The sequence below is a fragment of the Oryx dammah genome, unplaced genomic scaffold (assembly GCF_014754425.2).
Source record: "Oryx dammah isolate SB20612 unplaced genomic scaffold, SCBI_Odam_1.1 HiC_scaffold_5, whole genome shotgun sequence".
NCBI lineage: Eukaryota > Metazoa > Chordata > Mammalia > Artiodactyla > Bovidae > Oryx > Oryx dammah.
The window spans coordinates 100,841,712-100,854,253 of record NW_024070189.1 but is presented as its reverse complement, the minus strand read 5'-3'; positions in this window follow the sequence as shown (position 1 = coordinate 100,854,253).

Sequence of the window (12,542 nt, the reverse complement as noted above, 5' to 3'; positions counted from 1 at the left end):
TGGGGGAGGGAGGTTAAACAAAAACTTAAAGAGTGATAGGCCCTGATGGAGAAATATCTACAGTATCGTGGGGTCAGTGGTGTCCCCACTAAAAGACACCCCCACATCCTAACCTCCCATATCCGTGAATGCGACCTTCTTCCCAGGATGCATAGTGGCAAAGAGTCCGCCTGCTAATGCAGGAGGCGCAAGAAACTTGGGTTCAATCCTCAGTAGGGAAGATCCCCTGGAATAGGAATTGGCAACCCACTCCAGTATTCTTGCCTGGGAAATCCCAGAGGAGCCTGGCGGGCTGCAGTCCACGGGGTTGCAAAGAGTCGGAAACGACGGAATGAGCATGTGCACACGTGATTAAATGAAAGATCTTGAGATCATTCTGGATTTAGAATGGACTCTAAGTCCAGGGACAGATGTCTTTGCAGAGAAAAAGAAGGGGAAACAGAGAGAGAAAGGCAGACCATGTGAAGACGGAGGAAGAGAAAGGGGTGATGTGCCCACAAGCCAAGGAATGATGAGGGCAGGTTGCTGGCAGCCATCAGAAGCTGGGAGAGAGGTGGGACAGATTTTCCCTGCAAACCTCTGGAAGGAGCCAACCCTACCCACATCTTCATCTCAGACCTTGGCCTCCAGGACTGAGAAACAACAAATGTGTCTGTGCGACGCTACCCAGTTAGTAATCATTTTTTAAACCAGCCACAGCAAGGCAGGGACAGGAGGGGTGGTCGGGGGTCTCTGCATACTGAACCTGGCCTGACTGTGACTGAGATAGCCTGCTGAGGCTGAGGTTCCCTGGGCCCAGCAGGGAGTAAGGTGTGCCCACAAACAGCCAGGGTGGAGCAAGATAAATGCCATGAAAGAGATACAATTATTATCATTCTCATTATCATTATTGTTGAGTCATAATTGGTCTCCATGAAACGGGGGGCTCATTATTCCCCCTACTCCAGCCCATCCCTCCCTTCCCCACCCCAGTTAATGGAACCCCCTTCTTTCGCCGAGGCTAGAGTTGCCAGATCAAACATAAGACGCCCAGTGAAATATGAATTTCAGAGAGCTGAGGAAAGATGTTTTCATATAAGAATCTCCCCATTTAACTGCCTTCCCCTCCCCATGCTTAGCCTAGAGTTGTTTTTACAAGTAACTTTTTTTTTTTTTTTTTGGCTGTACCACGTGCACGTGGGATCTTAGCTCCCCAACCAGGGATTGAACCCGAGCCCCCTGCAGTGGATTGAACCCGAGCTACCTGCAGTGGAAGTGTGGAGTCTTAACCACTGGAACGCAGAGCAACAAAGCCCGCGCTCCAGACCCTGGGAGCCGAAACTACTGAGCCCGCAGGCCTAGAGCCCGTGCTCTGCAGCAAGAGAAGCCACTACAAAGAGAAGCCCTCGCACCGCAACAAGGAGTGCCCCGACTCGGTGCAACCGGAGAAAGCCCACGCGGCAGTGAAGACCCAGCACGGCCAAAAACAAATAAGTGAATAAATAAAATTAACCCCTGGACCACCGGGAAACCCCTACAAATAAGCTTTTCCTTTTGGAGTGACAGACCTAATTGCAGAAAAGCTGCAAAGATCATATGCAGAGTTCCCAAGCCTCCCTGACCCAGTGTTCCTGAAAGTTAACGTCTCACAAGACCACAGTGTGTTTGTCGAGACGGAGAAATTAACACTGGGCAAAACTGTTGATGCTGCACTCCAGACTGTGTGCGGTGCCCCCGCCTCGTCCACGAGTGTCCTTTTTCGGTTTTGGGTCCCGTCCAGCGATTAGTCATCACGTCGCCCCCATCTCCTCTGGTCTGTGACAGTTTCTTGGGTCTGGTTTTTCCATCACCTTCACAGTCCTGTGGAGTGCTGGCTGGCTGTCCCCCAGGACCACAGAATGTTCCCCCATCTGGGTTTGTCTGCTGTTTTCTTGTGACTAGATGGGGGGATTTGGGGAGAGGACCACCGAGGTGAGGGGTCCTCCATGTCACACCATCCCAGGGGTCTCTGATGTCGTCATGACTTCTCACTGTGATGTGAACACTGCGCTTCATGCTTGGGGCCACCGTGAGCATCCCCCCTAAACATCTTCAGGAACCAGATGGAGCTTCGGTTCCTCGAAAGCGGAAGACAGCGACGGGACGCACCAGGCACTGTGGCCAGGCCCTGGGATGAACCCACTTCGAGCTGCTGGAAGACAGCTTTTAAAAAACGAATTATCTTTGGTTGCGCTGGGCCTTCATTGCTGTGCATGGGTTTTCTCTAGTTGCAGCAAGCAGCGGCTACTTTTCATTGAGGAGCGAGGCCTTCTCGTTGCAGTGGCTTCTCTTGATGCTGAGCGTGAGCTCTAGGTGCATAGGCTCAAGTTGGAGCACACAGGTTTAGTAATTGTGGACCCCGGGCTTAGTTACCCAGCAGCATGTGGAATCTTTAAGGACCCGTGTCCCCTGCAGTGACAGATGGCTTCTTAACCCCACTGGATCACCAGGGAAGTCCCAGATGACAGATTTTAATGGGAGAAAGTGGATGTAGAAGAACTTCTCCAACTGCAGAGCCTGGAATCCTGAAACGGTCCTCTTATCTTCTGCCTGGTTTCCCGAGGCTGCATACTTTGCAGCTTCTTTAAGTGATAAGAGAGGCAGCCATTTTTGAGAAGTGTGCCTGAAGCATGTTCTTCTAATAGCCTGAAGAACTTGGGCTGAGCCATGTTAACTCTCGGAATTGATTTCATCTTCATAGCAGCTCTGTTGCTAAGTCATTTCAGTCGTGTCCGACTGGAGTGGGTTGCCATTTCCTTCTCCAATGCATGAAAGTGAAAAGTGAAAGTGAAGTCGCTCAGGTGTGCACGACTCTTAGCGACCCCATGGACAGCAGCCCTCCAGACTCCTCCGTCCACGGGATTTTCCAGGCAAGAGTACTGGAGTGGGGTGACGTTGCCTTCTCCAGCAGCTCTGTGATGTTACCCAAATTCTCCCAAGGAGAATGGAGGCTCAGAGAGCCTCTTGAAGATCACACAGCAGCTTGGGTTTGCTTGCTCCCACCAAATCTGCTCCCTATCGCAAGAAACCTTAGTAGGTAAGTTGCATCTTCCCTAGAATATGTTCTTTACTTAATCCATTTATTTGGCTCAGTGGTAAAGAATCCACCTCCAATGCAGGAGACACAGGAAGACTCGGGTTCGATCCTTGGATTGGGAAGATCCCCTGAAGGAGGAAATGGCAACCCACTCCAGTATTCTTGCCTGGGAAACCCCATGGACTGAGGTGCCTGGCGGGTTATTGTCCTTGGGGTCGCAAAGAGTAGGGCACGACTCAGTGACTGCGCACGCATGCCTACACGTTTTAGTTAATTCTTTTTGGCCGTGCCTGGTCTCTGCTGCTTTGTGTGGGCTTTCTCTAGTTGCGGAGAGTGGCGGCTTACTCTTTGTCTCAGTGCACAGGCTTCTCATTGCGGTGGCTTCTCTTGTTGCAGGGCACAGGTTCTAGGGCACTCAGACTCAATAGTTGTGGCACATAGACTCAGCTGCTTCGCAGCATGTGGGATCTTCCTGGACCAGGGATCGAACTAGTGTCCCCTGCATTGGAGGCAGACTCTTAACCAGTGGACCACCAGGCAGGACCTAGGATACACTTTTAAAAGGTTGGGGATGGGGGCAGGCCATGAGAACAGGGCCGGGGGGCCTGCGAGCAGGATTTTCCAACCTCGGTGCTGCTGACATCTGGGGCCGGACGGGACTGTCCTGTGCGCTGCAGGGCGTTGAGCAGCACCTCTGGTCTCCAGCGACCAGATGCCGATAGCATCCTCTATTGTGACAGCCAAAAACGTCTCCAAGCTTTCCCCAAGGGAGCAGAGAGACCCTCCATGAAAACACAGGAGGCAAGCCTGCTACTCAGCTGTGATTTGCATTTCCAGCAAACCCAGGAGCCCAGCTGGGCGGTAGGCCCACTTCCCAGCTCTGGAAGGAAATCTCCCTCCATCCATTGTCACCATCAGCAGCCAGCTTGGAAGACGTTGGACATTTGCAATTTAATAAAAGTCTAAGCTCCCCTGACTCAGGGGAGCCTTGTACTCAGCGATCAGTACTGTTTACACCAAACAATGACTGAGGAATTGCAGAAAGCCTGTCACATGTGGCTATGTGAAGAGCAAGAAAAACCAGAGGGGCCGTCAGCTCTCCTGACTCATATGCTGCTGTGCTGGGAGTTCGGCCAAGCGCTGACTCACAGCGATGTCATACCTGTGCCGAAGCCCAGGGACGGCACCCTTCTGAGAAAATATTGGCTCAAGCCATGGCCATTCGGCTAGGCCCTGTGCTTGCTCGCAGCACCCAGGGTGTGAAGGGGTGTGGGACCCACGATGGCTTTGCACCCTCCTGGGGAGCCCTGGGCTGTTTGCAGGAGGCAGGCTGAGTCAGCCGTGGAGGGTGGTGCTGGGCTGAGACTCCTGGAGACGGAGAAAGGGGGAGGGGAGCAGAGCTTCAGATATGCACCTTCTGGTTCTGTGTATTCATTTTTGCCTTTAACATAAAAAAAAAAAAATTGAGATGACATTCCTATCACATAGAATTAACCTGAGTTTCCGTGGTGGCTTAGAGGTAAAGAATCTGCCTGCCAGTTCAGGAGACTACAGTTTGATCCTTGGTCTGGGAAGATCCCCTGGAGGAGGAAATGGCAATCCACTCCAGTATCCTTGCCTGGGAAATCCCATGGACAGAGGAGCCTGGGGCGCTACGGTTCATGGGGTTGCAGAGTCAGACACAACTTAATGACTAAACAACAACAAAAACTAACCTGTTTTAGTCCTGCTATAACAAACTACCATAGACCAGGTGACTTAGAAACAGCAGGACCTTGTTTCTCAAAGTTCTGAAGATTGCACGTTAAAGATCAAGGTACCGGCTGATTTATTTCACTCCGTTTGTTTTCAGGGAAGTTGTTTTCAAGGCCCACCTATATGGGCACGTGAATCAGGGTTTCATTCCTTTTTAAGGCAGGATAATATTCCATTGTGTAGAGGAACCAATTTTTTTTATCTCTTCATCAGTTGATGGATATTTTTATATTTCTTGGCTATTGTGAGTAGTGCTGTTCCAAATTTGTGTGTACAAATATTTGTTTGAACATCTGTTTTCAATTTGGGGGCGTCTCAAGGACAGAAATGGTATGGACCCAACAGAAGCAGAAGATATTAAGAGGTGGCAAGAATACATGGAAGAACTGTACAAAAAAGATCTTCATGACCCAGATAATCATGATGATGTGATCACTAATCTAGAGCCAGGCATCTTGGAAAGTGAAGTCAAGGGGGCCTTAGAAAGCATCACTACAAACAAAGCTAGTGGAGGTGATGGAATTCCAGTTGAGCTGTTTCAAATCCTGAAAGATGATGCTGTGAAAGTGCTGCACTCAATATGCCAGCAAATTTGGAAAACTCAGCAGTGGCCACAAGACTGGAAAAGGTCAGTTTTCATTCCAATTCCAAAGAAAGGCAATGCCAAGGAATGCTCAAACTGCTGCACAATTGCACTCATTTCACATGCTAGTAAAGAAATGCTCAAAATTCTCCAAGCCAGGCTTCAGCAATATGTGAACCATGAACTCCCTGATGTTCAAGCTGGTTTTAGAAAAGGCAGAGGAACCAGAGATCAAATTGCCAACATCTGCTGGATCATGGAAAAAGCAAGAGAGTTCCAGAAAAACATCTATTTCTGCTTTATTGACTATGCCAAAGCCTTTGACTGTGTGGATCACAATAAACTATGGAAAATTATTCAAAAGATGGGAATACCAGACCACCTAACCTGCCTCTTGAGAAATCTGTATGCAGGTCAGGAAGCAACAGTTAGAACTGGACATGGAACAACAGACTGGTTCCAAATATGAAAGGAGTACGTCAAGGCGGTATATTGTCACCCTGCTTATTTAACTTCTATGCAGAGTACATCATGAGAAATGCTGGACTGGAAGAAACACAAGCTGGGATCAAGATTGCTGGGAGAAATATCAATCACCTCAGCTATGCAGATGACACCACCCTTATGGCAGAAAGTGAAGAGGAGCTAAAAAGCCTCTTGATGAAAGTGAAAGAGGAGAGTGAAAAAGTTGGCTTAAAGCTCAACATTCAGAAAACGAAGATCATGGCATCTGGTCCCATCACTTCATGGGAAATAGATGGGGAAACAGCGGAAACAGTGTCAGACTTTATTTTTGGGGGGCTCCAAAATCACTGCAGATGGTGACTGCAGCCATAAAATTAAAAGACGCTTACTCCTTGGAAGAAAAGTTATGACCAACCTAGATAGTATATTCAAAAGCAGAGACATTACTTTGCCGACTAAGGTCCGTCTAGTCAAGGCTATGGTTTTTCCTGTGGTCATGTATGGATGTGAGAGTTGGACTGTGAAGAAGGCTGAGCGCCGAAGAATTGATGCGTTTGAACTGTGGTGTTGGAGAAGACTCTTGAGAGTCCCTTGGACTGCAAGGAGATCCAACCAGTCCATTCTGAAGGAGATCAACCCTGGGATTTCTTTGGAAGGAATGATGCTAAAGCTGAAACTCCGGTACTTTGGCCACCTCATGCAAAAAGTTGACTCATTGGAAAAGACTCTGATGCTGGGAGGGATTGGGGGCAGGAGGAGAAGGGGACGACAGAGGATGAGATGGCTGGCTGGCATCATGGACTCGATGGACATGAGTCTGAGTGAATTCCGGGAGTTGGTGATGGACAGGGAGGCCTGGCGTGCTGTGATTCATGGGGTCGCAAAGAGTTGGACACGACTGAGCGACTGAAATGAACTGAACACTTAGGAGTAGAGTTGCTGAGTCATGTGATAATTCTATGTTTAACCTTTCAAGGAACCAGCAAAGTGATTTCCATGGCGGCTACAGCATTTCACATTCCCACCAGCAGTGCACAAAGGTTCCAGTTTCTCCACACTAACACTTATTATTTTCCTGTTTTTTTTTTTTTTGGTGGGGGAGCAGGACGCAACCTAGTGAATTTGATTTGCATCCACTTTAAAGCATCTGCTCTGTGTAGACTCTGACCCAAGTATTATGGGGGTGGGGGGAAGGAGTGGTCCCTGGGGCCTAGAAGAATTTGTGGGGACTCTTGGAACAGTGGGAACATATGTCTCTTGACCAGGCTAGGAGGGGCATCCAGGAAGACTTCCTGGAAGAAATGGGTTAGACAGAGCTTCACTTGTGGCTCAGACAGTAAAGAATTCATCTGTAGAGCAGATGGACCAGGATTCGATCCCTGAGTTAGGAAAATCCCCGGGAGAAGGGCATGGCAACCCACTCCAGTATTCTTGCTTGGAGAATCCCATGGAGAGAGGAGCCTGGCAGGCTACAGTCCACGGGGTCTGCAGAGTCAGACAGGACCAAGCGACTAACACTTTCACAGGGGTCTTGCGCTATGGCCCATGGGTCAGCTGCCTGTTTTTACAAATAAAGCTTTTGTTTATTTTTGAATGCACTAGGGTCTTCGTTCCTGCGAGCAGGCTTCCTCTAGCTGCAGCAAGCAGGGGCTACCCTTAAGGTGCTGGGGCTCCTCATTGTGGTGGCTTCTCTTGTGGCAGAGCACGGGCTCTAGGGGGCAAGGGCTTCAGCAGCTGTGCTCCCAGGGTCCAGAGCACAGGCTCAGTAGTTACACGCATGGTCTTAGGTGACCCAGGGCGCGTGGAAACTTCCCGTACCAGGGATCAAACCCATGTCCCCTGCATTGGCAAGTGGATTCTTAACCACTGGACCACCGGGGAAGCCTGCAAATAAAATTTTATTGGAACACAGCCACGCTCACTCATTTACATGTTGCCTATGTCTGCTTTTCACTGTAACAGCAGAATTGAGTCATTTCGAGAGAATGTATGACTGAGAAAGGTAAAAATGTTTATGTCAGGCTCTTTATAGAAAAACTTTGCCAACTCTTAAGCCAAGAAGGATCAGTGTGTACATCACTCCGACTCATGAGGTGGCATGATCAGGAATGGTGTTCTAGGCTTCCTGTCTGGTTGGGTTGTCCAGTACCTGAGAGGAGTGTGAGAGATGAGGCCAAAGGGTTGGGGGCAGGGGTGGGGGCGGGGGCGGGGGGCTGCTCTGGGGCCAGTTCTCTCCTCTGCTGGTCCCACCGCTGCTTTTTCATCCTCCCCTGGGCTGGGAGGCTGGCCTTTAACACATCAATGGATCCTTGTTGAGTCTGGCCCGGAGGGCAGAAAGAAAGTGACTAGGGAATCGGTTGTTCGGGGTCCCTCCTGCCAGGAGGCTGCGCGGGCTCTGTTTTCTGCTGAGGGCTACACTGCCCTCCCCAGGACACACTGCCTGCCCCTTCCTCACCCCTGCTGCCTTGGGGTGTCCCCCCGAGCGCTGCTCATCCTGGAGGCCGGACCAGCCTGGCTGGCTTCCCAAACCCTGTCCCTTTGCCTCTTCCCAGTCACCCAGGGTGAGCATCTATCTAGGCTGTGTCCTGGGGGATGCATGGACCCATCTGTCCCCAAAAGGATTTTCTCCTTTTTTTTAGTGGGTGAAAACAGAACAGCTTATTTTTTTATGGACTGAATGTTTATGTCCCCTCAAAATTCACATGTTGATCTCCTAACCCACAATGTGATGGGATTGGGAGGTGGGGCCTTTGGGAGGTGATTAAGTCATGAGGGTGGAGTTGTCATGAATGAGATTAGCACCCTTATAAAAGAGACCCCAGAGAGCTTGCTCACCCCTTCTGCCATGTGTTGTTCAGTTGCTAGGTCATGTCCAACTCTTTGTGACCCCATGGACTGCAGCACGCCAGGGTTTCTTGTTGTTTACTGTCTCCCAGAGCCTGCTCAAACTCTTGTCCATTGAGTCAGTGATGACATCCAATAGTCTCATCCTCTGTCGTCCCCATTTTCTCCTGCCTTCAATCTTTCCCAGGATCAGGGTCTTTTCAAATGAGTCGGCTCATCATATCAGGTGGCCAAAGTATTGGAGCTTCAGCTTCAGCATCAGTCCTTCCGTTGTGTATTCAGGGTTGATTTCTTTGAGGATTGACTGGTTGGATCTCCTTGCTGTCCAAGGGACTCTCAAGAGTCTTCTCCAACACCACAGTTCGAAAGCATCAATTCTTCAACACTCAGCCTTCTTTATGGTCCAACTCTCACATCTGTACATGACTACTGGAAAAACCATAGCTTTCACTATCTGGACCTTTGTTTGCAAAGTGATGTCTCTGCTTTTTAATGCTGTCTAGGTTTGTCATAGCTTTTCTTCCAAGGAGCAAGTGTCTTTTAATTTCGCAGCTGCAGTCATTGTTCTCAGTGCTTTGGGAGCCCAAGAAGATAAACTCTGTCACTGTGAGGATACCATATATATTGTATCAGTGTATATATATATCGATATATAGTGTCTGCAGCTGGGAATCAGGCTTGTGTCAGAACCTGACCATGCTGGACCTTTGACCTCAGACTACTAGCCTTCAGAACTGTGAGAGCTAAAAATCTGTTGTTTAGGGACTTCCCTGGTGCCCCAGTGGTTAAGACTCCGCACTGCTAGTGCTGGGGGCCGGGCTTTAATCCCTGCAGGGAACTAGATCCTGTGTGCTGCAGCTAAGAGCCCGCATGCTACATTCAACTAAAGATCCTGCATGCTCCAACTAAAGATCCCAGATGCTGCGGCTAAGACCTGGCTCGGACAAATAAATGAAAAAAAAATTTTCTTTTAATCTACTGTTTACAAGCCACCAAGTCTATGGTATTCTACTAACAGCAGCCTGTGCTGATGGAGACAGTCTGTATTATCTCCCAGTTTACAGGTCAGGAGCCCAGTATGGTATAGTTGGTCCTCTACGCAGGGTCCCACAAAGCTGTAGTCAAGGTGTAAAAAAGCAGAGCCATCACTTTGCCAGCAAAGGTCCAGGTGGGGGAGCCTTACCTGAGACTTGGGGTCCATCTCCCGGGGTGCGGGCGGAATCCAGTTCCTTTTGGGTGTAGGATTGAGCTCCTCGGCTCTTACAGGCTGCCTGTTCTTCCTCCTTATGACCTGGCCACAGGCTTCCTCAAGGCTCGTGGCTTTGCCGTCCTCTGCTGCTTCCAATTTTTGCCTGCTAGACCTTCTTCTTGAAAAGAATTGTCCTTCAAATACTTAGTTTAATTTTGGATTGTCCAATGTTGTTTTTGTAAAATTGTGGTAAGGTATACATAACAGAAATTAGCCCCCCTTTTATGCTTTGTTTGATTTTTAAAATCTGAAGTGTAGTTGACTTACAGTGTTGTGTTAGTTTTAGGTATACAGAAAAGTGACTCAAATATATATATATGTACACACACACGTGTGTGCTAACTCTTTAGTCCAACTCTTTGCGGCCCTCTGGGCCATAGTCCACCAGTCTCCTCTGTCCATATGTGTGTGTGTATATATATATATATTCCTTTTCATATTCTGTTCCCTTGTAGGTTATTAGGTTAGTAGAGAATGTTGGGTATAGCCCTTTATAAGTGTACAGCTCAGTGGCATTAAGTTCATTTACATTATTGCGCAACCATCACCACTGTTCATCTCCAGAACTTTTCATTTCCCCCGACTGAAACTCTGCCTTTATTACACACTAACTCCTCATTCTCTCCTCCCCCAGCCCTTGGAACTACTATTCTACGTTCTGTCTATGAATCTGTCTACCCTAGGGACCTCAGGTAAGTGGAATCATACTGCATTTGTCCTTTTGCGCCTGGCTTATTTCACACACAGTCATATTCTCAAGGTACGTTCATGTCACATGGGTCGGAATTTCATTTCTTTTATGGTTAATATTGTGTTGTACAGATATACCATATTTTGTTTATCCATTTATCCATTGATGACGCCTGGTTGCTTCTACTATCCAACTTAGTTAAATTTTTTTTTTTTTTATTAAGAAAACTGTGGTTAAAAAACAAAGACATAACCTAAAATTTAACCATCAGGCCCTTACCTGATTGGGCCAGGCCCACCCCCCTTTAGACGGACTCAGAAATCAAATGATTTGGAACCTTCACTGCATCTGCAAAAATCCCTTCACTTTGGCCCTATAATGTAACCCAATGAAGGGAGCAATGTCCCAACTATTCCCTGGTCCCACCCATAAGTAAGGTATTACACCAGATAGGAATCTTAGGAGCCTGAGTCCCTCCTACCATGAGCCCCACCACCTGCCATTGCCTGTGGGCGGTTAGAAAGGATTGCTCTGGAGGCTGGGGGGTGGAATTGGGAGTGGGGAGTTCCTCATCAGAAATAGAGTGCCCCGTCCTTGCACTGAGATAATGATAGTCCTTTGTCCTCTGGGCTGTCAGTGCCCTGGATGACAAGACCCTGCAGGCAGGAATGGAGGGGCCACATTCATGTTGCAAGTCCCCTGTCCCCATGCACAGAGGAAGCATCTGCTCACTTTTGAGACTTTTTGGAAGTGACCGGCCATGGGTTTTTGTCCCTATCGGGTCCAAGGGGACCCCTCGGAAAGGTTTTCAAAGGACTGGCTGGCTGATGGCCAGACCTCTTACCAAGGTTATTGATTTGTTGCGATGAAGGACCTTTTGCAGACAATCAGAGGGCTGAGTCTGCCTGACTCACGGTGTCCCAGGCACCTGGAGGCTGTGTACCAAAGGTGGTGACCATCAGGGGAGGCTGCGTGTGTGCATGCGTGTGGCTCCTGGACACACCTGGTTGAGTCACCAGGGACACCGCTGGGCAGTGGGGACACTGGCAGGTTGGAGGGGGGCGGGCTAAGGGGTTCCACGTGGATCATCAGCTCCTTCAGGGATTCCTGTTTCACGTTTGGGTCCAGTCTGGGGTCCTTGGGCACGTCACTGGGGCTGTTTCCATGTGGGGCTTGGGGTGGGGGAGGGGTGGGTCGTGAGTCCATGGCTATAAAGCACGTGATGCATGGAACATTCACCTACAGGGGCCACCATCATCAGTGACAGCTCCTCGTGGGCAGGGAGGTGGCCCTTGTGAGCGCAGATCCTTTCACCACCACCCTTCCTCGGCCTGTAAGACGAAGCCTTATCCTTCCTCTGGGAAATCCCGCCAGAGTTAGCACCATTGGAGCAGGATTCCCTGGGTCGTGGAGCTGGTGGGACTCTGCGCACCAGCTCCGATCCAGGCGTGGAAGGTTCTGCTGAAGCCTAAGTATTGCTGCCCCTTAGTGAATACACTAGGTGCTCAATAAATACCTGCCTAATTTTTTTCAAAGGAGGATAAAACTTGCACGCAGCTTAGGGCTCTAACCTGAAGGGTATGCTCAGTGGATTGTACTGACGTGACCATCACCCAGATCAAAACGTGGGAACAGCCAGTGTTCCCAAGGCTCCGTCTGCCAATGAGGGAAACCGTGCTTCCGACCTCTATCCCAGGAGATGAGTTTTGCCAGCTGGTGATTTCACTGATGGAATTCACTGTGGAATCACCATTATGCCTGCCCTCTTTCATGTCTGGTCCCTTTGCTCAATTTGGTGCTCAGTGGATCCCACCTTCTGCATGTAGCAGAACTCCTCCACCTCAGCCTACCCTGCCACTGGGGTATTGTTATTCAGTCACTAGGTTGTGTCCCATTCTTT